At 40.5% G+C, this 24,519-nt stretch overlaps 1 protein-coding gene across 1 annotated transcript in view; it reads left to right on the top strand.

The window, feature by feature from the left end:
* The window catches only part of LOC111148589 (signal induced proliferation associated 1 like 1), a 369,183-nt gene that overhangs the window by 69,156 nt on the left and 275,508 nt on the right, over positions 1 to 24,519 (top strand). Inside the window, exon 3 of the mRNA XM_022505280.1 lies at positions 14,646 to 14,712. The gene's annotated coding sequence lies outside the window, so the exon portion shown is untranslated. The remainder of the gene's footprint in view (positions 1 to 14,645; positions 14,713 to 24,519) is intronic.

Genomic DNA, 24,519 nt, shown 5'->3' with positions numbered 1-24,519 from the left:
ACAGTAGCCAAGATATGAGGCAGAAGTCATCGACTGATGAATGGATAAATAAGTATATGTACACAATGAAATGTTCCTCAGTCATAAAAAAGAATGAAATCCTGCCATTTGCCACGACGTGGATGGATTTAGAGAGTATAGTGCTAAGTGAGAGATGGGGTGCCTGGGTGGGCTCAGTCGTTTACCTTCAGCTCAGGTCATGATTCCGGGGTTCTGGGATCGAGCCCCGCATTGGGCTTCTTTACTCAGCAGGAGGCCTGCTTCTCCCTCTCCCACTCCCCCCTGCTTGTGTTCCCTCTCTCACCGTCCCTCTCTGTCAAATAAATAAATAAAATATTAAAAAGAAAAAGTCAATCAGAGGCGACAAATACCGTAGGATCTTACTCACATGTGGAATTTAATAAAACAAACAAGCAAAGGGAAAAAAAGAGGCAAACTAAGAAATAGACTCTTAGCTATAGAGAACAACCTGGTGGTTACCGGAGGGCAGGTGTGTGGGGGGACAGGTGAGACAGGTGATGGGGATCAGGACTGCTCTTACCTTGATGAGCCGGTGTATGGAACTGGTGAATCTCTGTACTGTACACTTGAAACTAGTATCACAATATGATAACTACACTGGGATTAACTTTAAAAGAAAGTGTATTTACTTAAATACTTGTTCTTCGAATAGAGCAAATAATTGCACCTCAAGTCAGGGTACTTGGTTGGTCAAGTGTAGTGCAGCTGGGTCTTGGCTGTCGTGGGGGCTGTGGCAAGTGTCACAGTCATTTTCGAGAGTGAGGAAACACGTAGCTGAAACTTTGTTTGTCATTTAGCTCTAACCAGCGTGTGGTGCTTGTAGTAGCATGTTCCTTCATGCGTTCAAGTCCTGCGTCAGCGGTGAACTTCTGCTTTTCTAGTTTGTTTCGTTATTAACGGAATGCTTCTTACATTCTAGTGACGGGAAGGGGGGGCAGTTGATTATCTAGTTGCATTATCCCCCCCATCTGTTTCCTGTGTATGACAGCCGTTTCCACTCCGTGCCTTTGCCCATGGGGTCAGGAGCACATACGAATGTGATTCCGGTTCTTTCAGGGAGAGGAAAGTTAACTACTCAACTTTCCTCGGATCTGTTTGCTTTTTTCAGGCCTCAAGCTTGTCATTAATGTATTCTCTTGTCACTTTAATACCAAAAATGACTTTTCTGGTGTGAAGAGTAGGTGGCACACTTTGTAAGGTGTCTTGAGCCCATGCTTTCCTGTGGGAGATTAGGACTGTCTGTTCTGGAAGTATGCTATTTTGAGAGGTAAACCTATTATTTTCATTTTTGAAATGGATACAACATCTCGGGACTTATGACTAGTCTGGCATCATTGCATAAAGAATTTTGAATTTTTTTTGGTTCCATCATATGGTAATTTTTCTGAACTCATGCTTTGCAAAGGAACAAACTAAATATTAGGGGTTGTTTGGTGTTCATTTCAACAGTGTCTTCCTTGGGTGGTAAAATGTCACGGGTTGGGCTGGTAGGATATTGAGATGGTGTGTGTGTGTGTGTGTTTTAATCAATATAAGTATACTAGGAGGAAGAGTCTTGTGTTGACTTATAGATATTAAACCTTATTACTCTGTTTACTTTAAAAATATTTCGAGTAGACTAGAAAGGATAGAGAATTATATAATACCTTCTAGCATCATCAAATCTTAACCTTCTGCCATATTTGTTTGAGATTATAAAACATTTTTGAAAAAGTTGAAGCTCCCCCTTTCTCCCTCCTAATACCACACTGTTTTCTTCTTTTGGAATGCACAGTATTTGATGACTTCGAAAATTAATACTGGATTTCTATCAGTTTACCCAGTGAGTAGTGGAGTGGTGGTTTCCATTAGGGAAATAAAATTTATACACCTCCCACTTGCAGGATATGGTTAAATTGCTTCTGAAGAGGTTTTTACGGAGGTGATGTGGGGTCAGTGAACAAGATGAGAAGTGCACATATTTTGAAAAGTAAATTTGGTTAAATGTGGGCATTCACATTCTGGTTATTTAGTTTAAATGACATTTCAGAGTCACCGTCATTTCTTCAGATTAACTGCTTATCTCAAAAGCCTGGATGGTCACTAAAACGGACTTTTTTTCTGTGAAGATTTTGTACTGTAGTTTCAAGTCTATTTTTCTTTGAAGATTTTCTATTTTTCTGTGAAGATTTTGTACTGTAGTTTCAAGTTGCATGAACTTGGTTGGTTTTGATAATTTTCCTCCAAGCATTTCATCCAACTTACGGAATTCTGAATACCTGTCTCTTTTACTTACTTTCTTTTTTTGGGTAAGTATGATAGAAAAATCGAAAAGCTATTTATTTTTCCTTAATGCTACCAAGGTCCTTATGATTTCATTCTGTGGCATAGCTTACATTGTTGTTCACCATTTGTTCAGTTCTGGAGGTATGTTAAACTTACATCACGTTTTCTAGTTGAAATTTAGTTTTGATAGGTTCCAGAGAAAAGAGGGGAAAAAAATCTACTAAAGTGTAGGTTTTTGTGTATACATGTGTTTTACCTTTATGTAAGGTATATATCATAATTAAGGAGAAACTAGGAAAACAAATTAGAAAAATGTTTGCCAGTGATCCTATCACTCATGTAATTTTTTTTTGACATCTATCTTTCCAGTTCTTTTCTGAAAAAAATTTATAACATTTTAACATAGTTCTTGGTTTATCATGTGTATTTTAATTTAATATTAATAAACAGTAAGCTGATTTACTAAGTTACTAAGTAGTAACTATCATTGATAAACATATGTATAATTTTAAAATATTTTATTTATTTATTTGACAGAGAGAGAGCAAAGCAGGCAGAGCAGCAGGCAGAGGGAGAGGGAGAGGGAGAAGCAGGCTTCCTGCTTAGCAGGGACTCGATCCCAGGATGCCAGGATCACAACCCGAGCTGAAGGCAGATGCTGAACGCAGATGCTGAACAGACTGAGCCACCCAGGAGCCTCTGTTAATAAGGGGCATTACTTAATTGAAAGACAGGTTTAGACATTGTCTATTTAAATTAAGTCAAGGTAGAAGCTTCTAGATGTCCTTGATTTTATTTGTACCTATTATCATACAAGTGCTGGTGGTTATTGAGGACTTTGTGAATAGTGTGAATATGACTGCTGCTGCTCCCTGTCCCCAAATTGGGAGTAGGTGGCCATCATTAAGATAACTTGTAAGGAAGCAGTTTTGAGACACTTTCAATGTGTAATAAAAACTACCAAATATAATTATGTATATGTGTATGTGTATGTGTGTGTGTGTGTGTGTGTGTGTGTGTGTGTGTACTGAGATCTGTGCCTCTATGAGTGCTTCTCATGTGTAGGTTGTCGATCGTCTGCCTCCATCCCTCTCAACCTGCATCTCTTTCTTAGCTCCCAGGAGCTTTCCCATGTACTTTTCCTCATTTTCATATTTTCTTCCTGATTTTATTATTTAGGAGCACAGCTCACATTATTATTCCTCCTTCTTTTTTTTTCAAAGATTTAATTTATTTATTTGACAGAGAGAGAGAGATCACAAGCAGGCAGAGCAGCAGGCAGAGAGAGAGGGAGAAGCAGGCTCCCTGCTGAGCAGAGAGCCCGATGCGGGCTCGATCCCAGGACCCTGAGATCATGACCTGAGCCAAAGGCAGAGGCTTAACCCACTGAGCCACCCAGGCGCCCCTTATCCCTCCTCCTTGCAGTCATGTGGAACCTGTGTTGGGTATTTATATGTGTGTGCATTGAATTTGAGAAAAGTCATACGAAAAGAATCTTGATCATACTGTTCTTACATTCCACTCTATTTCCTTAATAATGAATGTCGCCTCACCCTTCCTTTTTATCAGTTTATACATCATCATTTTACGTCATGGAAAAAGTATCCTCCCCTTTTTAAAGGATTTTATTTATTTACTTGACAGAGTGAGAGAGCACAAGCAGGCAGAGCAGCAGGGGAGAGGGAGAAGCAGGCTTCCCACTGAGCAGAGAGCCCGATGCGGGGCTCGATCCCAGCATTCTGGGATCCTGACCCAAGTTGAAGGCAGACGCTTAACCCACTGAGTCACCCGGGCGCCCCAGCAGTACCCCTTTTAGTGAATTTCCCTGTGATTGCATGGTAGGGTTATGTGAGATGATGGGTTGCTTGGTAAACTCCTGCCAGGTATGTGGCTTGTTTGAGTCGACTGTCCGGGTTTGTGCTCAGGCTGCCAGCCCTGTGCGTAGGACCTCAGTGTGATTACTCTGGTTCCTCCTATTGGCAGCCCTGGGCATTGACTCGGAAGCTGCCCTTACAAAAAATGTAAGTTGGAGCTTACTTTTTCTTCATTGCACACGTGTGCGTGCAAACACACACACACACACACACACACACACACACACACAAATGTAGAGATAAACACATACACACACGTACACACACACACACTCTGCCTCAAAGTAAAGAGACTGCCTTTGGGTTTAGATGAAGTCAGTAAAAGGGGACGAAATTAATAACTTCATAAATTTTACCAGAAAAGTAAACATTTCTGTGTTGGGGATTGGCATTCAGGGCTGTAAAGATGGTCTAAATTTTTTCTAAATTGGCATTTGAAAGACTTGTTTAAAAAAGTAACCAGTAGACATTCTTTTAATATCCTGGGATCAGGAGCTGGTAAAGGTGACTCACTTTTTGTCTGAAAGTTTTTTTGTTTTTTTTTTTTTAAGATTTTATTTATTCATTTGACAGAGATCACAAGTAGGCAGAGAGGCAGTCAGTGAGAGAGAGGAGGAAGCAGGCTCCCTGCTGAGCAGAGAGCCCGATGTGGGGCTTGATCCCAGGACCCTGAGATCATGACCTGAGCCGAAGGCAGGCTTTAACCCACTGAGCCACCCAGGCAACCCTGTCTGAAAGTTTTTAAAGCATGTCCAAAGGGTACTTAAAGGGGAAAAAGTATTCTCCTTCAATTTTATTAAAGAACTAACTATATTCTAATCTCATTTTATGTTATACATTTTTAATTTACATTTTGATATTTTAATTTTCATTAATTTTCTTACATTCCACCGTTTTAATTTTAATTTTCATTAATACTTACCCTCATAGTAGGGCCCCAGGATATTCTTACTGATTGAACGACTGTCTCATGACTATGAACTATTGATTTGCTACCAGTTTTAAATGTTTAGCATTTGCAGGGGTTTCTAATAGATTCTGTCATTTGATCCTCATAATAATCTTGTGAGTTAGGCACGAGAGGAATTTTCTCCATTTTGCTGGGAACTTAGTAGAATTGCTCAGGTGTTACTAAATGATGACCCCAGGGTTTAAATTTCGGCCCTCTAGCTTCTAATTTTATGCTTTTTGCTCAGTGCTATGCTTTCCCCCATATTGATGTGGAAGCATTTTAGTACTTTGTGTCGAACAGTTTATTTGAGGGCACAATTTTAAGTTCTAGGTCTTTGTGGATGAAGGTAAAGACAAGATTTCTACCCTCAAGATAGACTGTTAATAAATAAAAAGTAGATAAGGTCATGATTGTGCCTACAGTAATAATGATTGGTACATAGTAGGTGCCCAGTAAATGTTTGCCGACTGAATGAGTAAGTGGACAATGTGATAAAAAGGGAATAGGGTCTCACATAGTTAGATTGACTACAGAAGGTTTTTCTGAGGAAGTGACATCTGAGCCAGAGAAAGAGCATTTCAGACAAAAGGACAGCATATGCAGAGGTCCTGAGTCAGGAAAGAACTTGACTTATTTGAGGACACCAAAGATGGCAGTGGAGCTAGAGCATAGTAAGCTGAAGAGACAGGAGTTCAACATGAAATTGAAGAGAAAGAGACCAATTATATAGGGCCTCGTAGACCATGGTAAGAAATTTGGCTTTTATTCTAATGTTGGGAGACAGTTTTCCATGTGTCCTGTGTTTCCGACTGACAACTTTTGTTCTAGACTGTCTTTTTAAGGATGATTTGTATAGTCAGCAGCCTTGGAAGACACCCTCCAGAGCAAAGTCAGTCACACTACGGTCTATATAAAAAGGACAACGTTTCCTTCTGGAGTAAAGTTCAGGCAGGCATACTGCCCATTGGGTTCATTAAGTTCAGGGTTACTCTTCTGTAACACAACCCACTGCTGTGCAGGTGTTAACTCATAAGAATTGGGACGTAAGGGACTGGCACCAAAAAAGCCAATACTTGGGCTCCTTACTGCTCCTGCTGTGAGTAATGAAATCCTTTGTTTCTGACCCACGTGTCTCATGTCCTCAGCGGTATCCATACACCTGTGACAGTCTAACTTATTAGCTTGGAAATTAGAGTAAAATCTTATACCTTTCACACTTCTTGACATTTCAGGATATGGAAAGCCACTGATAGGTTTTCAGCAGGGGAATAAAGATATGTAGTTTAACCTTTTAAAAAGTTATTTCTGACTACTCTGTGGAAAATGATCATGGGTAGAAATTAATGAGGAATCTGGGGCAGTTGTCTAGTTGAGAGATAATAGTGGCTTGGACCAGTGTGTCGCCAGTGGAGAGGAGAGGAGGATTCAGGGTGCTCTTCAGGAGGTGGAATTTATAGGTCTTGGAAGAATGGATGCAGGCTGTGGAAGAAAGGAATGAATATTAGGTTTTTGGCTTAAGCAAATGTAGATAGAAGTGACGTTGAGGGGCACCTGGGTGGCTCAGTGGGTTGAAGCCTCTGCCTTCGGCTTGGGTCGTGATCCCAGGGTCCTGGGATTGAGCCCCGCATCGGGCTCTCTGCTCAGCAGGGAGCCTGCTTCCTCCCTTTCTCTCTGCCTGCCTCTCTGCCTACTTGTGATTTCTCTGTCTGTCAAATAAATACATAAAATCTTAAAAAAAAAAAAAAAAGAAGTGACTTTGAGTTGGAGAAGCCTCAAGATGAAGGTAATTAGCTTGTAAAAGGACTTATTTCTAACTTTCGTGTTTAGAATTTCAGGGAAAGGAAGAGTAGTAGTTTGTATGAGTTGGGATCAAAGGACCATTGTATGTACTTTCCAGGAGAAGAACATTTTTCTTGTGTCTTTATGAGCTGTCAGATCCATTAATGTTTAGAAATTCAAGTCCTGCTGTCCCTTGTTAAGGGGGTTATCTCAATATCACTAAATTAGATTAGCTGGGGAGGATTTATTTATTAAATAGCCATATTGATTTTTGCCCCAAATTCATTATCTGGGAGTTTACAAGTAAACTCTTTAATATGTTTCAGGGTTTTCCCCTTTCCAACGTTAAAGGAGTAATACATTTTTTTCCATATTTTTTAGAATCTAAATTTCTTTAAATTTTTTAAAAAAGATTTATTTACTTTAGAGAAAGAGAGAGCGTGCATGAGCGGGGCTGGGCAGAGGGAGAGAGACAGACTCCCCGCTGAGCGCAGAGCCTGCCATCGGGCTCCATCTCAAGACACCGAGATCATGACCTGAGCCTGAAATCAAGTCAGATGCTCAACTAGCTGAGCCACCCAGGTGCCTCTAGATTCTAAATTTCTTTTAAAGTTGGGCTGTTGTCCCTAAATTCTCAAGGATAATTACTGCTCACCTTGTGATCATGTAAGCTTAATGAAGTAAGGCATAAGAAAAGGGTACCTATGGATTAATTTATTCTTTTTGTCATTTTCATCTAGAAACACCTCAGAATAACTTCCTGTCTTTCTAATACCAGATGCTGATTTCAACAGCACCTGATTGCTTTTCATAAAGAAAGTAACTAAAAAGCTGGGGGGGGGGGATGCCCCGCCCCTGCAGAGTCCTGTTAAATGGCTTTCTTTTTTTAATCTAATAAGATTTATCCTTTTGTGTGCTTCTCATGCGATTATTGTCTTTACAGGACCATTTTGCATTTCTTAACCTTTATGTATTACAGACAGTTTTGGGCTCCAGCACAAGGTTTGCATGAGTTTTGAATTATTTTTGTACCATCTTATACACGTCCTTTGTTTTCTTTTGTTCTGTGGTGTTTTCTTTAGTCTTTGGGCTAGGTCTAGATTTTTGCTCTTTGGAAAGAAAAGGAAAGGGAAGATAGAATTTATTAGCAGGTTTTTGAGGGAGTTGGGAAGGAGGCTAGGCCACAAATTCTGCTGATTTCAATGTATACTCCACTCCTTACAAGTCAACAGTGGGAAAACATATTCCATGTAACGACAGAGAAAGCTTGAACTGAGATCACAAAATAGTTAGTGCTGATCATGAGAATTTTCTGGGTTGTATGAGTTGTTATTAATCACTAATAGTCTCTGGAGATAATTCTACCAGAAGTGTGGTTAGAATGCTGTTACATCTGATTTTTTGAGAAGATTAACATGTTTTTTTCTTTCCTTCTTATGGAGATCCATCTTTTTTGGGTTTTAGTAATTTTAAACCACAGCCAGGTAGCAGAATGGGATTTAAGCTTCCCAGGATGTTCCGTCTTTCCTTCAGAGGAGTACTGTTGCTCTGCCTCAGTACCCCATTATACAAATTCTTTAAAAGGGCTCACCATTTTGTCACTCATTTCATGTTTCATGCAATGTGCTAGGTGATGAATAATTTCTCCCTATTTAGGCTTTGCCCAGGTGAGCCCTGGAACTTCATGAATGGGTTGCTGGTCTTCTCTCCCTAATTTCTCGATTTCAAAACAAAACAAAACTTATTAGTAATAAGATTTTGCCAGAGTCTTCTGAGAGGAGATTTTATTTAGTGACTTACTTGAGCCAGAATTTGTAGCCTATGAATGTGCTAGAAACACTCTCTAAAGGATTGTTTATATTGTTCTTTCAGTCTCAGTATGGCCCAGAGTTGTGCCTCTCCCCCCTCCCTGCCCTTAGGAAGATTTTTACCCCCCCGGCCCCCCACCAGTTTTGGGCCTAGACTTGCCTGTACCCTAAAAACCAGTTTGGAAATGGTTCAGAGGCACAGGAATCTTAGCCTTAGAACCATAGCTTCTCTCTCCTGCCCATCTTTCTTCCATCTGAGGAATAGCTAAGGGCACAGTAGACAGAGGTCCACTTGGTTTGTGTCTGAGCTCCTGCTTGTTAGTTGTGTGACCTCAGGCAACACATGTAACCTTTCTAGACCTCAGATCTTAAATATAAATTTGCGACTGCTGATGATCTCCTGGTGGTTTAGTGAGGCATAGTTGTGTATGCCAGGGAACTTGTTTTTAGGGCTTGTAGAGTCTCACTAAGAACTAGAACACAATCAAGTATTTTGAAGTTGTGTGTTCCCCTATAATTCTATTCTTCTGTCTTCCTCTGGAGGTAACTACTGTCCTGAATTTTATGTTCAGCATTCCTTTGCTTTTAAAAATGAGTGTATCTGTAAACAGTATATTTTTACCTCTGCCTATTTGGGCTCTGCAAAAATGGCATCCTGTACAGTCTCTAATAACATTTTTGTCTCTCTGGGTTTCTCCCTTACTCTGGTCCTCTAGTTAGAGAGAGTGGGCTTTTTCTGATACTAGATCAGAGGTTGGGGTAGCATTAGGTGACATGAAGGCTGAGTCCAAGAAGGAAAAGTGAGGTTAAGAGAGCCACGTTTAGGGGCACCTGGGTGGCTCAGTGGGTTAAGCCTCTGCCTTCAGCTCAGGTCATGGTCCCAGGGTGCTGGGATCGAGCCCTGCGTCGGGCTCTCTGCTCAGCAGGGAGCCTGCTTCCCTCTCTCTCTCTCTGCCTGCCTCTCTGCCTACTTGGGATCTCTGTCTGTCATATAGATGGATAAAATTAAAAAAAAAAAAAAAAAGAGCCACGTTTACTGCTGTTATAGAGAAGGGAAAGAGGAGAGCTAGAAAGACCCCATAGTTGGGCAGGAATTCAGGGCATCTCTATGAACTCCTGGTCTGCAATATACATAGATACTGAAAGAAATAAAGAAGGATGTGTTTGTCCATCTGTGTGTGCTCCTCTCTTCTCCCGGCTAGGAGCAGCAGTAACCCAGTTGCAATAAGCACACCCAGATCTTGGTTTCTAAATGCCATTTTTTCCCCCTTCTAGAATGGTAGTTGTTATTAGACTAGAAATCGCTTTTTGGCAGCCATTATAAAATAATTAATTTGGCCAAGAATTATCATTGGACACAATTGTTGGTTGGTAGGATATTTATATAGTCTGAAAGTATCGTATCACAAAGTACTTATAAATTACAAAGTAGAGTAACTTTTTGTGGAAATCTGACAGAGTCCCCCCTAAAATCAAGGCATAGAAATTGACGTTACCAGTAATGGAAAAAGGGGAAAGTAGCGCCACCTGGTAGGATACAGCAAGGGAGCTCTCTTTTTTGGCATTTCTGCTGAAAATTCATAACTGGAGGTGCATCATAAGAAAGTATCAGACAAACCCAGGTTAAGGAACATGCTACTGAACTTGTCTGGAATCTTCACAGTTTTCAAGGTCATGAAAGTCATGGAAAGTGAGGAATTCTGGATTGAAATACACTAATGAGATGTGAAAACTAAGTGCAGTGTGAGATATTGGATGGATTGGGTCCTTCTACTAATATGGACATTACTGGGGTAATTGGAGAGTATAAGATCCGGTCTGTGGATTAGATGATGGTATCATGTAATTCTGATGATTTTCATGGCCACAATGACAGTTTTGTAGAATGCCCTTATTTATAGGAACTACTGTCTAAACTCTGGAGGGGTGATAGGCTCTCATGTTGGCTACTTACCCTCAAGTGGTTCTGAGAAATGATGTTACTTGTACTAACTAGTCTTGCTTTTTTTTTTGGTCGGTCGATCTGAGATTATTAAGCAAAATAGAACAAGAAGCCTCTCTTGTTAGTTGATGTAGTAGTTAATTGTTAGCTTATCGGACAGATCATTTGTAAGCTTCAAGAGGTTTGCTTTCTCATGCTGTCTTGTTGTGCTGCTGCCCCATAGAGTAGGCTTTCTGCCACATCTCGATTTGTCTTATGGTGTGCTGGTTTTAGAGTATTTGTCTTCATTTCATGGGGCACTTGGGTGGTTCAGTCTATTAAGTATCTGGCTCTTGATCTCAGCTCAAGTTTTGATGTCAGGGCTGTGAGTTTAATCCCCACTTTGGGCTCCATGTTGGGTGCGGAGCCCACTAAACTAAACTAAACTAAAATAGTAAAATAAATAAATAAAATAAGTAAATAAATATAAATAAATAAATAGAATAATAAATAAATAAATAATAATTGTAATAAATAAATATAATAAATAAATAAAAAATAAAAATAATAAATAAATAAATTAATAAATAAAAATAAAATAAAATAAAGTAAAAATTAAAAAAAGTATTTACCATCATTACGATGTTCTTTTCCCTGCTCATTATTTATTATGACGAACTCCTTCTCATGGAAAGTATGATTTATAGAAATAGGGCCTTTACTCTTACAATTCAGTGATAATACTGTATTTAACTTTGACTTTGTATGTTCTGTTCTTTTATCTTCAGTTTGCTAGTGAGCTATTCAATCTTTCCTTCTCTTTCTCTCTCTCTCTTTTTCTCTTTTTTTTCCCACTACACTGTATCTACCATTGCATTGAATATATTTCAGTAGGCTTTTAATAAAAAGTGTTGGGCTGGTTGATTGCTATCTTAGAATTTAGAGTTTCAGAAAGAATAAATAGAGTTAGGGGAATTGCAGAGTGGTGAATTCGATGCTATACTAAACCATAATCTAGGCAGGTTATGTGAGTGGTTAGCCCCCAGAGGTTTGGGGCAAAAGGGGGTAGCCAGGGGCAGAAGGTTAATTGTCAGAGCAGCCTTCCCTCTCTGAAAACATGACATGTAAGTTGTCTGTTTGGTAGAATCTGCCCTTTCTTGTGAGAACAGAAGACTCATGGGTCAGGCATTGAATGTCCACCCATTCCTCTCTCTCTGGTGGAACCAAAATCCATCATAGGGCTTGTTTTCCTTAGGTAGGTTGGAGGACAAACTTCTCTTTAGCAGCTACACTAATTTTCATATTTCTCCGAATGATCAAGGAAAAAAAAAAAGCTTTTAAAAAAAACCAGACCAGTAGTTACATTGCACTTAGTACACACCCACACACACAGGCTTTTCTTTAGCATTTTGTTATTATTACTTTTTTCTTCTTGCTGCTTTTACAGTGTAGGTGGCCTCTGGATTGCTTTTGACAGGAAATTGAGCAACCTTTCCTTTTTGGAACAGAATATATTTTACTGGTGAGAGGAAAAAAAAAGTGTTTATGTTTTGAAATTTAATTATGAATTTTTATTTGAAGACTGATTTAAATCTAGAAAAATGGAGGTTGGGTTAAGTAGATGTCATATTGTGTGTTAATATTTCTGAGCCTCCCTAGTAATTTTTAGGCCTTCTCTTCTTTCTTCCTTTCTTGTAAAAAGACAAGGAAGGCCTGGAAATTATTTTGCTTCACAAAACAAAAAGACTCTCCTTTGTTCTCTTAGCCCCTAATGGGTATTAAGAAGTCGTCTTTGACCAGGTCGGTAGTGTTTTCGCTTGTATTTGAGGCTGCCTTCCCCAGTGGTCTTCTTTATGTAGTGGAGGAGTGATGGGTTCTACCTGGTTTCACAGGCATTCTAAATCTAGAACGTATGTTAGCCCTACCCTTGGATGAGCACAGGACTCAGTAAAGCTTCCTAATGATGTGGCTGGTTCCTGGAGCAGGGTTAGGGGCTCCAGATGGGAACACCGCCTCTGACCCAGATCCGGCCTCCCCCGCCAGCGCCCCCAGCAGTGCTCCGGGATGTGAATGCCAGTCTGCCCACCAGCGCCTGCCACCCACCCCGGTGCTCACTGCCTGGGGGGCTGTGCTTGAGTTCAGTTTAACTAGTTGCTTTGCACACTGAGCCTTCAGAGGGAGAAATCAGTCTGTAATTAGGATACAAACTCATATGCCACATCAGGGAGATGTCCAGTCAGAAAGGATTCATTCCGATGGAATCTTCTAAGTGTGTTCGTGTAGCCTAGCCTTTCATTTGAGCTTAAACGTTGCATGTTTGTTCACGTACCCGGCTAGATTCCTGGAGCACATCAGCTGTCGGGTATGTCTTCATTATGTAATTAGGCAGTTATAGCTCGTTAATTAAGCTTGACCAAACAAAACATATGTTTTGGGTGTTACAGGTTTCTGCACTTATGTCCTTATTCTGTGGTTGCAGTGTGTAGACCAATCATGTGAAATCTGCAAGGGTTAGTATCTGGGGTACTTGACTTCATAGGTTTCTTTCCTCCATCGTTTCTTCCTGATATTTATACCATGTGACTGCAGTAGGGTAGGAATGACCTGTGGCAGGGTCTGACCAAGCTCTATTCTGCTCTGTGTGGGGACATGGCTGGCCCTCAGAAGTCTCATTTTGAGTGCAGCGAAAGTGGATTTTGAAGTGCCTATATATTTGGCTGAATAAGTGGTGGGACTCCTACTATCTAGGGTGACAGGCTGGGAAGAGGAACGTCATCCTCTTGTCCTTATTAGGAAAGGAGAATATCTGTGAGGGAAACTAAGTTCTGGTTCTTTTCAATTCATTGTTCTTAGCTCCCATTTTATATGGTTGGGAACAAAGTTTTGAGGGGTTAACATAGTTTGACATAGTGTTTCACCTCAGTGAACTTCAAAAAATTAGTTTCTTGGAAGGCTCTTAAGGATGTATACTCTGATTACTTTAGTGTTTTTAGAATGAGTACATATACTGCATATTATTAATATGAGGCAAACATGTATACTCCTTTAAGTAACAATAAGCTTTACCAGTCACAGGAAATGTTCGTATCTGTAGTGGGAGCTTATAGCCTATCTGAAATGACCACTGTGAGAACTGTAAAATTTCTAAGTGATCAGAATAGTTGTTTGCTTTGGAACAGGGTCTCTCAACCTCACCACTGCTGACTTTTGGGGCTGGACCATTCTTTGCAGTGGAGGGCTGTCCTGTGCTATGTAGGATGGGTTAGCAACATCCCTGGCTTCTACCCATTAAAGGCTGGTAGCATACCTCCTCCCCCTGTCGTGACAACCAAAAAGATTTCCAGACATTGCAAGATACCCCCTGGGGTAAAAAGTCACTCCCTTTTTTTTTTTTTTTTTTAAGATTTTATTTATTTATTTGACAGAGAGAGATCACAAGCAGATGGAGAGGCAGGCAGAGAGAGAGAGGGAAGCAGGCTCCCTGCTGAGCAGAGAGCCCGATGCGGGACTCGATCCCAGGACCCTGAGATCATGACCCGAGCCGAAGGCAGCGGCTTAACCCACTGAGCCACCCAGGCGCCCAAAGTCACTCCCTTTTGAGAACCACTGGTTTGCAGCAGTGGTTCCTGTAGGCATGGGACAGGCTGATCACATCAAAAATCACTTTGTTGGGGGCCTTCATACACACTCAGGTTCCTGAGTTTCTCCTCAGACTTCCTGAACAGAGGATAGGGCTGAGGCCCTAGATCAGCAGTCTGCCTGGAGATTAAATAACTGGGTTGAAGAATTTGTTGAAGTGGGAGTGGCTGTTGGTTGGCTTTCTTTTAAGTGTGCGTTGCACTACGCATGAAGAGATGACCAGTTAAAGAGGGTTTTAGAGGTAGAGTTTATCCTTTCATGGTTACAATCGTAACTGTGATTTATAACAGTGATTTCCCCCCCTTAGTATTGTGAGATATAATTGTATGTGTTTCAGAATTCGAAAATAGCCTTATTATACTAAAGTTCATAATTATTTTAGCTAGGTTCTGAGAGAATACCTCAAGTTGGACTCAAAAGCAAGATTTACTACTAACTTCGAAGTGTAAGAAGGTGAGTTGGTGGGTGAGTCACAGAGTCCTGTGGGGGAAGGGAGCGCCGCTCAGATGCTTGTGCCTAGAAGAACTGCTCTTTGTAGAGATATTTGGATTTACCACAATTAGACCCTGTGGTTTTTCCTCCCTGGTTTTTTCTCCATTGTTCTACTGTAGAGAGGCAGAAACGGGAGTTGGAGAGGAAGGGAAACTGGCAGCTTTTACTCTGTGATTTCTGAATTCAACATTGTTGTCTTTACAGTTAAAATAGTTCAGGTTTTTTCCCCTGGCTACTTAAATTAATAATAATAAGGTTTTGGTCACCTACTTATGTTCTCATTCCATAGTAAATACGTTTCAAAATATCTTCTACGTCTTTCTTAAAATCTGGTGGGAGTTTATACCTCAACTTGTGTTAACTGTGGTGCGTTAGTGTGTAACTGGGAATAGCAGACTTCGGAAAAACGGAGAGATGGTTGGGTGATGTACTTCCTGATATGGGCATTATCATGGTCTCAGAGTGGTTCCCCTTGGTTACTACCCCCAGGTAGGAACCCCAGGCCCACCTTAGGTCTGCTCTAATGTTTCAGTGGACACTTCTCAGACATTTTCATCAGCTGTGAAAGGATATACTCATATTGAGAAAAATAACAGCTTCATTCAGATTGAGAGAGACATTTCCACAAGCTTCAAGTGTTAGAATATGTTAAATTCTCTTTTTTAAAAGATTTTATTTATTTATTTGACACAGAGAGATCACAAGTAGGCAGAGAGGCAGGCAGAGAGAGAAGGGGAAGCAGGCTCCCCGCTGAGCAGAGAGCCCAATGTGGTGCTCAATCCCAGGACCCTGGGATCATGACCTGTGCCGAAGGCAGAGGCTTAATCCACTGAGTCACCCAGGTGCCCAGAATATGTTAAACTCTTAAATTCAGATAAAACAAATGGTTTGGGGATGTGTGGGTTTCTTCGGTTTTGCTGCAGTGAAAATCTGGGGGTTTTTCTTACCTGCTGCTTTGTCAGAAACAGAAGCAAACTGCCTAAGGAGTTGACTCTTCTGGAGCACTGTAGCCTCCAAAGGACGGTCAAGGTTATCTGAGTATCTCCCCATAGTAAACCTTTGTGCAGAGCTGAGGGCTTCTTTTCCAAAGCTCACTGGGTAATTGGAGCAGTGCTTTCAAAGTGGCTGGCTGTCTTCGACCTTCCTTGAATTTCCGTAAGAGGAATCGAGGAATTATTATCTCTGCCCATGTTTTTAAAGTGCATTAGGACACTTCCCTGGTAGCATTTATTTGATCAAACCCAGTATTGTTCTTTAATAAAGTGAAATCCAGGAGGATTTTTAGGTCTCTGTAATTTGTAGCCATTTGAAAAGCCCAAGTCTTTTATTACCAACACAATGGAAAAACTGTGTTTGAGAGTGTAGTGTATTTGGAAGCATCAAGAATTGCTTAGTGGCACAACAGGCATCCTGCAGGCACGTCCCATGACCGTAGCTCCTGTCCTTGCTGAAGGAAGAGAAATTGCGCCTGGTAGGAGTGCCCTCCGGTCTTCACCTCAGCTTGGAAGTTGTTTTTCAAGATTCACTTTTTTCCCCTCTAGAGTGCCCGTATACAATAGAGACACACACCTTCTATGCCGCCCCTGTGTGTCCTGTGGTATTTTAAACACTCTTAAGTAAGGATCAGCTCCTGATTGAACTTGAGTATGACAGTTGTTAGCAGAAGCCTTAAGTTCTAGGGTTACTGTGAGGCCGAGCTTGTTTGGCTTTTGTCTTGTAGCAGTTACCCCTTGTCTTTTGAGTTTTGTTCAGCTTCACAGCCTGAAGCCTGGGGCACTTAAAACACTTCTTTTAATGGCAATACTATCTGATGGTGCTAGGGTGCGCTCTGTCAGGTCGGTTGGGAGGTTCTTCTCTTAAGCATTCCTACTGGCTCGGGTCTGCTCAGACAGACGAGGGAGGCGTCACTGAGCAGTTTTCCAGACCTGTTAGTGGCATGACTCTTTCTCGGCCTTCTAAATGTACACTTACCTTCTAAAGACTCTCTACTTCAGGGAACTCTGAATCATTTCCCTTCATCAGAAGAAAACAAAAATCCAGAAAACCAAACCAGATAAACTCACAAAACCTTTTATTTTCTAGACAGTCCTATGTGGATCTTATTAAATCCATCATTCTTAACATTTTTATTTATCTATTTTTTGAGTAACAATGTTCTAGAATACAAAGTTGAATTGAGAAAGTATACTTCTTTTCCTTTCCTTATACCTTCTTTTCCTTCCCTTAAAAAGAATTGTATGACTCTAGTCTCTCTAAATCCCCAGCGAGAAACATAGAGCGCTATTAATTGATGTTAATCTCTGACTAAATTATTTGCTTTTACACATTGAAACATTTGAATAATTTTCTCAAGTATTGTATTTTTGCTTTGAATTTTCCCGTTCTTGTATAGACAGCTATGTGCTCATAGGTAAGTGAGATGCTGCTTAAATTTTTCTCTTATTTCATTTTAGTTATTGCATCCCAGGCTTCTGCTTTTAGTGGGAGAGTAGCTGAGAAAAGTTTAAAAAGCTCCGTACTTCTTTCTTTTCTTGAAAATAAAATAAAAAGGATAAATAAATAAATAAAAATGGTCACATTTGCATAGACTACTAGTTTGCAGATATGATGTGCTTCAGAAAGATGTGCTGCTTACTGTTTCGTGGAAGTCCCAAACCTTTAGTAAGTGTAAAAAAAAAAAAAAAGAAAAGGAAAAAAATGCATCTTGGTGCATTCTCCTAGACTTCTCTTGGTGTTATATGTGAAATCTAACCTATTAGAAACCTAATAACCATTAACGTGTTTCATTGGCCCTCCAGTTGGTAGAATGACTGAGTCAGAGGTCGGTTGAAAAACGGAACCTCTTCCCTGGCTGCCCAGCCTGTCCCCTGACACACCGGCTCTCCTTTTCCTGCCCACCGTCCTAACAAATTGTGTCTTCCTTAAAACCGAAGCCAACAGTTTCCTCGTTAAAGCTAGTCCAGTGACAGACAACAGGTTAATTAATAGAGGTGTTTGAATATACGAACTCTAAGAAGAGAAGAACTCAAATGCTTCCGTCGGGCACACTTGTGACAGTCTTTGGGTCAGCCTACATTGAAGTTTCCCTGTAGCACCGAAAGTACAAAAGAGAGACAACTTTTTAGAATAAATACTAGATGAAATTTATTAACTAAATGCTGACTACAATATAATAGGAAAATATTAAAATTTTATAGTAGCAAAGGAATCATTGCAGAGTTTTCCTTTCCTCTTTGGCCATGGCTAATGGGAATGGAGTTCGGCATGCCTGTGGTCACTTCAGAATTATTTCACTATGCTTACTTATTATACAGAGCCTTCTTCTTTGTTCTTGAAAAAGAAAATTGGGGCGCCTGGGTTGCTCAGTGGGTTAAGCCTTTGCCTTCGGCTCAGGTCATGATCTCAGGGTTCTGGGATTGAGCCCCACATCAGGCTCTCTGCTCAGCGGGGAGCCTGCTTCCCCCCCTCTCTCTCTCTGACTGCCTCTCTGCCTACTTGTGATCTCTCCCTCTGTCCAATAAATAAATAAATAAAATCTTAAAAAAAAGAAAAAGAAAATCACGTGAAATCCTTTGGCCTAGGAAACATTTTTACCAGCCTATAGAACTGTGGTACAACCCCCATCACATTTACTAATAATATCATGCCCCTTCTCTCTGGGGTAGGAACGACTTACTCTCACTGAAGTGTTATCCTTACATTCTTCAGAACATAAGAGCACAGCTGTCCACATCAAATAAAGAGTTGCCTTTTTGAAATTCATTGTAGTGGCAAATAGACCAAATGCTAATAGGAGTTGAACGAAGTTATCTTTGAAGAGTGCCTTATTTTTTAGTACCTGGTCCTTATGTTGGGCCCTGAGTTTGTATGGATATGATTTGTTGTTGTTGTTGTTGTTGTTGTTGGTGTGGATACTGTGTTACCTAGTTAATTAAACTATTTGTTTTCTTGTTGACTATCTAACAAATTTAAAATTTGCTAATAGGAGTGGATTTGAGCAAATATCTAAAGTAAAAAATCAGAAAAGAGAGAAGCGAGAACGTGAGCACTGAATGGATGTGGTGGAAGTCAGGGTGGGAATGGTGCAGACCTCTGCCACTACCTGCCTTCAAAGGTCAGGTCGGTGAAGGAATTTTGAAGACGTGGCTTCTGGGATCTGCTCGCAGTGTGGAACTAGACATGAAACTTGTGGGGAGCCTGCATCCGCCAGTTCTTCTCAATATACCTTTCCCAGAGGGTTTGGGAAACTGTTTGTGGTGGGGGTTTTATCTTGCAACTTAGCCTTTATTTTAATGTTTGTTTGTTACTACCTAAGCTTATTTTGTATATAAAAGGAAGTTGTAAATATCTTCACAAGTATTTGAGGGGCTTTCATCATAACCGTGTTTGTGAACTTAAGGCCATGGTGGGTGACGTCCTCCATTTAGGGAAGTGCAGTATGCCCTGTTTGGGGGGCTTTGCTGCACCTGGGAGGATGCCTTTATTGTATCTTTTTGTAAACGATTTTTAAGCAAGAGATTATAGAGATGAATGCCCTAGGCTTGAAAAAAGCTACTGCCCCTACCTGCAGCAAACATGCCAGGCCCCCCAGTGAGAGGATGATGAAGAAGACATGAGAGGGGTGTGGACACGTAGCCTTTCTCCACGGCACCAGCCTCTTCAGAGCTAGGGATGCTTCCTGAACCACTGTTTGTCCCAGCACATGGCTGGCTCTATGCTCTCGCCATGATGGTGTCCTTAATAAAAATGCACCGACGCACTGCTACTCTAGGTGAGTCTTCAGTAGGTCAAGTAATGAAATGGTTGCTGAAGACCTAATGAACTTTGATTCCCTTCCCCTCCCGCCAAGAGTAATTTTTTTTTTTTTTTAAGTCTGTAATTTAATTCAGTAGCTGGGCTTTTTCTGCTATTGGCTGATCTTTTCCCCCCAGTCAGCTGGAAAACAAATGGTTCGAGAAATTGATGAGGTAACATTTGCTGGGTATTGGTCTTTATATAGGGACCGCTGGGTGTATCTTAGCCTTAAAGCCCTTGTATTTAGAAGAAACAAGATGTTCTACTTCTGTAGCCACTTGTCTCCCCTCTGGATTTATTAGTGGAGAAGTTAATTAAGCAAACAACTATTTAACACCTGGTTGATGTTGACCAGGATGGAAATACAAAAAACCCAAATGCCTCTTGTAATCACGTTGTTTTTCTAGAGGAGGAGATAAGACACAATTAAAAATTGCCATAAGAAATGACCAAATACCTTTTGTGGAAATAAAAGTAAAATGCATTGAGGTGTCTGTAGAGGGATAATTAAATCTATGGAGACGGAATCATTGGAACTGGACAGTGAAAGATCCATCCATCCATCCGTCCATTGTCTACCCACCCACCATCCACTAAAAGGGTAACATTTATTTCTTCAGGTAACCAAAGTAATTCATATTTATTGTATAAAATCTGGATGTTCCTAAAAGGTACACAGATCAAAATAAAAATCACCCAGTTCAAAGCAGGTCACTCAGTCCCCACTAATCAGAAGTACCTATCCTTGTTAGCATTTTTGCTTTTATTTGTGAAAAATTTTAAGCATATACAAAAGTGGAGAGAAGAGCACAATGATCCCCCCTGTACCCATCATCTTAGCTTTAACAATTACATTTTTTGTTACATTGATCTTATTCTTGCTTTTGTGGGTTTTTTTGTTTGTTTGTTTATTTTAAAGCATGACCTAGGTATTATATCATTTTACCTGTAAATATTTCAGTAAATGTTTTTTAACAGATAGTGATTTTTAAAAAGTCACAATATCATTACCCTTAACAAAACCAACAATTACTCTTTCATATGACTTACTAGCCAGTCCTATAATCCCCAGTTCCTGTCCAATGTCTTCCATTGTCTCATAATTGTGATTTTACAATTAATTTGTTAGACTCAGGATCCAAGCAGGATAATACATTGCATTTGTTTCTTTTAAGTCTTTCTTAATCTGTAACATTTTCCCTTCCCCCTCTCTCTTCATGTAATTTACTGTAGAAGAAACTATGTTTTTTAGGACTGCTAACATCTTAATAGTTTTCTTTCATTTTTGTTCTTCTTTGTGACCATGTACATGTTTAAAAGCAAAATTGGGATCCTGTGCATGCTGTTCTAGAAGCTATTTTTATAGTTAGTTCTATAAGGAGGATGTTTTCCTGTTATTTGCTTTTCTACGATTTATTTTCTGTTAAATAGTGGCATTATAGTTACAAAAAATGAGAAAGATGCATTTGGTTATATTTAAAGTATATCTTAAATTAATCATAGGTATTTCAACAAAAAATTGCTTCTTCCCTCCCTTCCTCCTTCCTTTCCTTCCATCCTTCCTTCCTTCCTCCCTCCTCCCTTTCTCCCTTCCCTCTCTTCCCTCCTTCCCCTCTTCCTTCCATCCTTCCTCCTTTCTTTGTTCCTTCCCTCCTCCCTCCCTTCTTCCTCTCTTCTTTTCTTTTCCACTCCAGCAACTAGCTGTTATGGGTAGCTAGAACATTGGAGATGTGGTTCTCGGAATCGAGAGTGTGTTTCATTTTCCGTGAGCCATGTAGATAGAGGGTTATGTGAAAGCCAGGCTGGTGGTATGCTGACAGGGTTGACAGTAGAGTTCCGTGGTGCCCCTCCAGGCCCTGATTTTCTGAGGAGCCACTTCAAGAAGGGGACCCTTATCATTGTTATCATAAGCTGACCTTTATTAAAAAGTTAAGTTTGCTTTCTCATAAAGTGTAGGCCACTGGTGGGAAAGGACTCTTAAGTAGTTAAAAGGGAGCATGCCTGATTTAGTTGAGATGTTAATGTAATCTTTTTATTTTTAAACATTTATTTATTTTAGAGTGAGAGAGAGAGGAGAGGAGAGGAGAGGGAGAGAATCTCAAGCAGACTCCATGCTTAGTCCAATGTGGGGCTCCCATCTCAAGACTCTGAGATCATGACCTGAGCCAAAATCAAGAGTCAGACACTTAACGAACTGAGGTACCCAGGCACCCCCTTTTCCACCTTTTTCTTTAATCCAAAGTCACCTAATAACCCTGTACAGTCCTTGTGAGATGTTTTTAAGATTAATTTTTATAAGAGTAATAAATGAATCTGCTTGTAAGATTTTCTCCACACCTGCCCCTTTCTGTTTCCCTCCTAGCTCTCCAGACCTAAACCCTTTGTTGATGTAGTGTTTATATTTTCACTTCTAATATGAAGGCTTGGTATTTTTGTGTTTTAAAACTTTATATAATTGGTATTGTATCGATATCAATAACTTTTTGTCATTCAGGTACGTGCTTTGGAGGTCCGTGTTACTTCATGAGAAACCTGGTTTGTCCTTTTCAACAGCTGTCTGTTGTTATGTAGACTCATCATGGGGATAGAGCATGGTTTTTCTGCCATTCTCCTGTTGCTGAATTCCTAGGTTTTCCATAGTCCCTGGTTACGAGTACAGCTGCGAAGGATATTCTCATCCTTGGCACTGTGCACACGGGCATGTGTTTCTCTTAGTGGCTGTCAGGCCAGCGGATGTTGTAACAGTTACTCCCAAACTGTTTTACCAGAGTGACTCCCATTAGCAGAGGTAGTTGATCTAGAGAAATGGGACAGGACAGGAGCTAAATCTAAGAGCTGACTTGTGGTTTACAAATAAGTAGACCTTATTAACTTCTAATATTTGCCTTTGAAATTGATTATTATTATTATTAATCATTATCATTATTTTTGGTGCTGGTTGTGGAGCCTCATGTGGGGCTTGAACTCACGACTCTGAGATCAAGACCTGAGCTGAGGTCAGGAGTTGGACACTTAACCAACTGAGGCACAAGTTGCCGTTAAGTTTTCTCTTTAAAGGACTAGTTTTATTTATTGGACTGTATTTTTCTACCAGATATGCATTTATTTATATGTAGAGAATTCTGCAATTAAATGATTAACAAGTAAATTATTATAATGGCCACCGTGTTTTCGTGTAAAAATAACACCTAGTTATAGAATCTGTGCCCTGGAGCAGAGCCAGGTGTGGGGATCGTATTAAGTGTCTCCGAGGTCTGGAAGGCCTCCTCCTCGGACCGCTAAGCCCTGTTGTAATGGCTGAGGAATGTGTTGTGTCTTCAGCATCACCCACCACATGACGGCCACCGCAGGCAGAGGGAACACATGATGAAATGAGGGCCTCTGCCGAGGCAGGGAGAGGCATACCGCCGTGCCCTTTGGTTTCCCGTAAAGAACGCTCCTCGCGGTAAAGAGTGGGACTTGCCTTTTTCCTTGCCCTTGTGTGGTTGTCTGGCATGTCAGGGAAGACAGGCACAGTGCCTCCCTCCTTCAGTCTCTTAAGGAAAGAATGTAATCATTGTTTTATCTGTTGATGATGTTCAGGAACTCTGGGTTTTGAAGTTGTCAGTCTTAAAATGTGACTTCTTTCTGCACAATAGTTATTACACAATATTCCTTTTAATTTCCAAAATGCTTTAATCGAGGCCTCGTGGGGATTCTGAGCCTTGCCCTTTGATTTGCATCTGTCAGCCAGGCCTGCTGGGTTCCAGGTGCCTGCACAGTGTGCCTCGTAGTTGGCGGGCTCCCAGCTGCCCGGGCTAGAGAAGCCCTGTGGCCCCGTCTTCTGTAACAGATGAGGAGACAGAGGCTGCTTTTGTGACTAACATACCCTGTGCCATGCATCAGATCACCGTGTGGCTCTGCCTTTCCAGCAACCACAGGGGTAACTTTTATGCCCGTCTTTTTTTTTTTGCCTGGAATTTCTTTTTCTCCTTGCCGCCTGTCAGTCGCCTTTCCCTCCTTTGAAACACATTGGAGTTCCTTTCCTCAGGAAGGCATTGTGGGCTCATCCTACAGCTGGCTGCTATTTCATATCCTCATCCACTGGCGTAGATTTTCTTGGAAAACTTGGAAGTGGTTTCTTGGAAAACTCTTCTCTGTGTTATTTATAGAAGACCTTACACCATAAAATGATGGTTATTTAGGGAAAAGGAACTAAAGGAACTTTAGAAGAAAACCATTATTTATTAGTGGCACAATGTTATTTCTGTGTATTGAAAGGGAAAATTTGAACTGACAGAGGTAAACTCTCAGCATTAGCTCCTGATCATCTTAAACCAGTAGGTCCAGGTTGAGGCTTATGTTAAATAAATTAGAATAAAAACTCTCCACTGATGATTCATGTTATCTTTGCATAATCCTATATGCCTGCAACTTTCCCCAGTGTTCTTTTTTTTCCATGCCGTGAAAAGTGGTGAACAAAATAAAAATACCAAGTAGCTGTATATGCTCTTAAAGATAATTCACAAAGAAGATATTTGCAAATGACATATCAGATAAAGGGCTAGTATCCAAAATCTATAAAGAACTTATCAAACTCAACACCAAAAGAACAAATAATCCAATCAAGAAATGGGCAGAAGACATGAACAGACATTTCTGCCGTCTGATGTCTGAAGACATACACATGACCAACAGACACGTGAAAAAGTGCTTAATATCACTCAGCATCAGGGAATACAGATCAAAACCAGAAAGAGATACCACCTCACGCCAGTCAGAATGGCTAAAATTAGCAAGTCAGGAAACGATAGATGTTGGCGAGGATGTGGAGAAAGGGGAATCCTTCTACACTGTTTGTTGTTGGGAATGCAAGCTGGTGCAGCCACTCTGGAAAACAGCATGGAGTTTCCTCAAAAAGTTGAAAATGGAGCTACCCTACAACCCAGTAATCGCTGTACTGGGTGTTTACCCTAAAGATACAAATGTAGTGAT

Source organism: Enhydra lutris, unplaced genomic scaffold (assembly GCF_002288905.1).
Source record: "Enhydra lutris kenyoni isolate GAN:26980312 unplaced genomic scaffold, ASM228890v2 scaffoldscaffold20, whole genome shotgun sequence".
Taxonomy (NCBI): domain Eukaryota; kingdom Metazoa; phylum Chordata; class Mammalia; order Carnivora; family Mustelidae; genus Enhydra; species Enhydra lutris.
The sequence above is the reverse complement of the archived record's forward strand: the minus strand, read 5'-3'. Positions and strand labels throughout refer to the sequence as shown.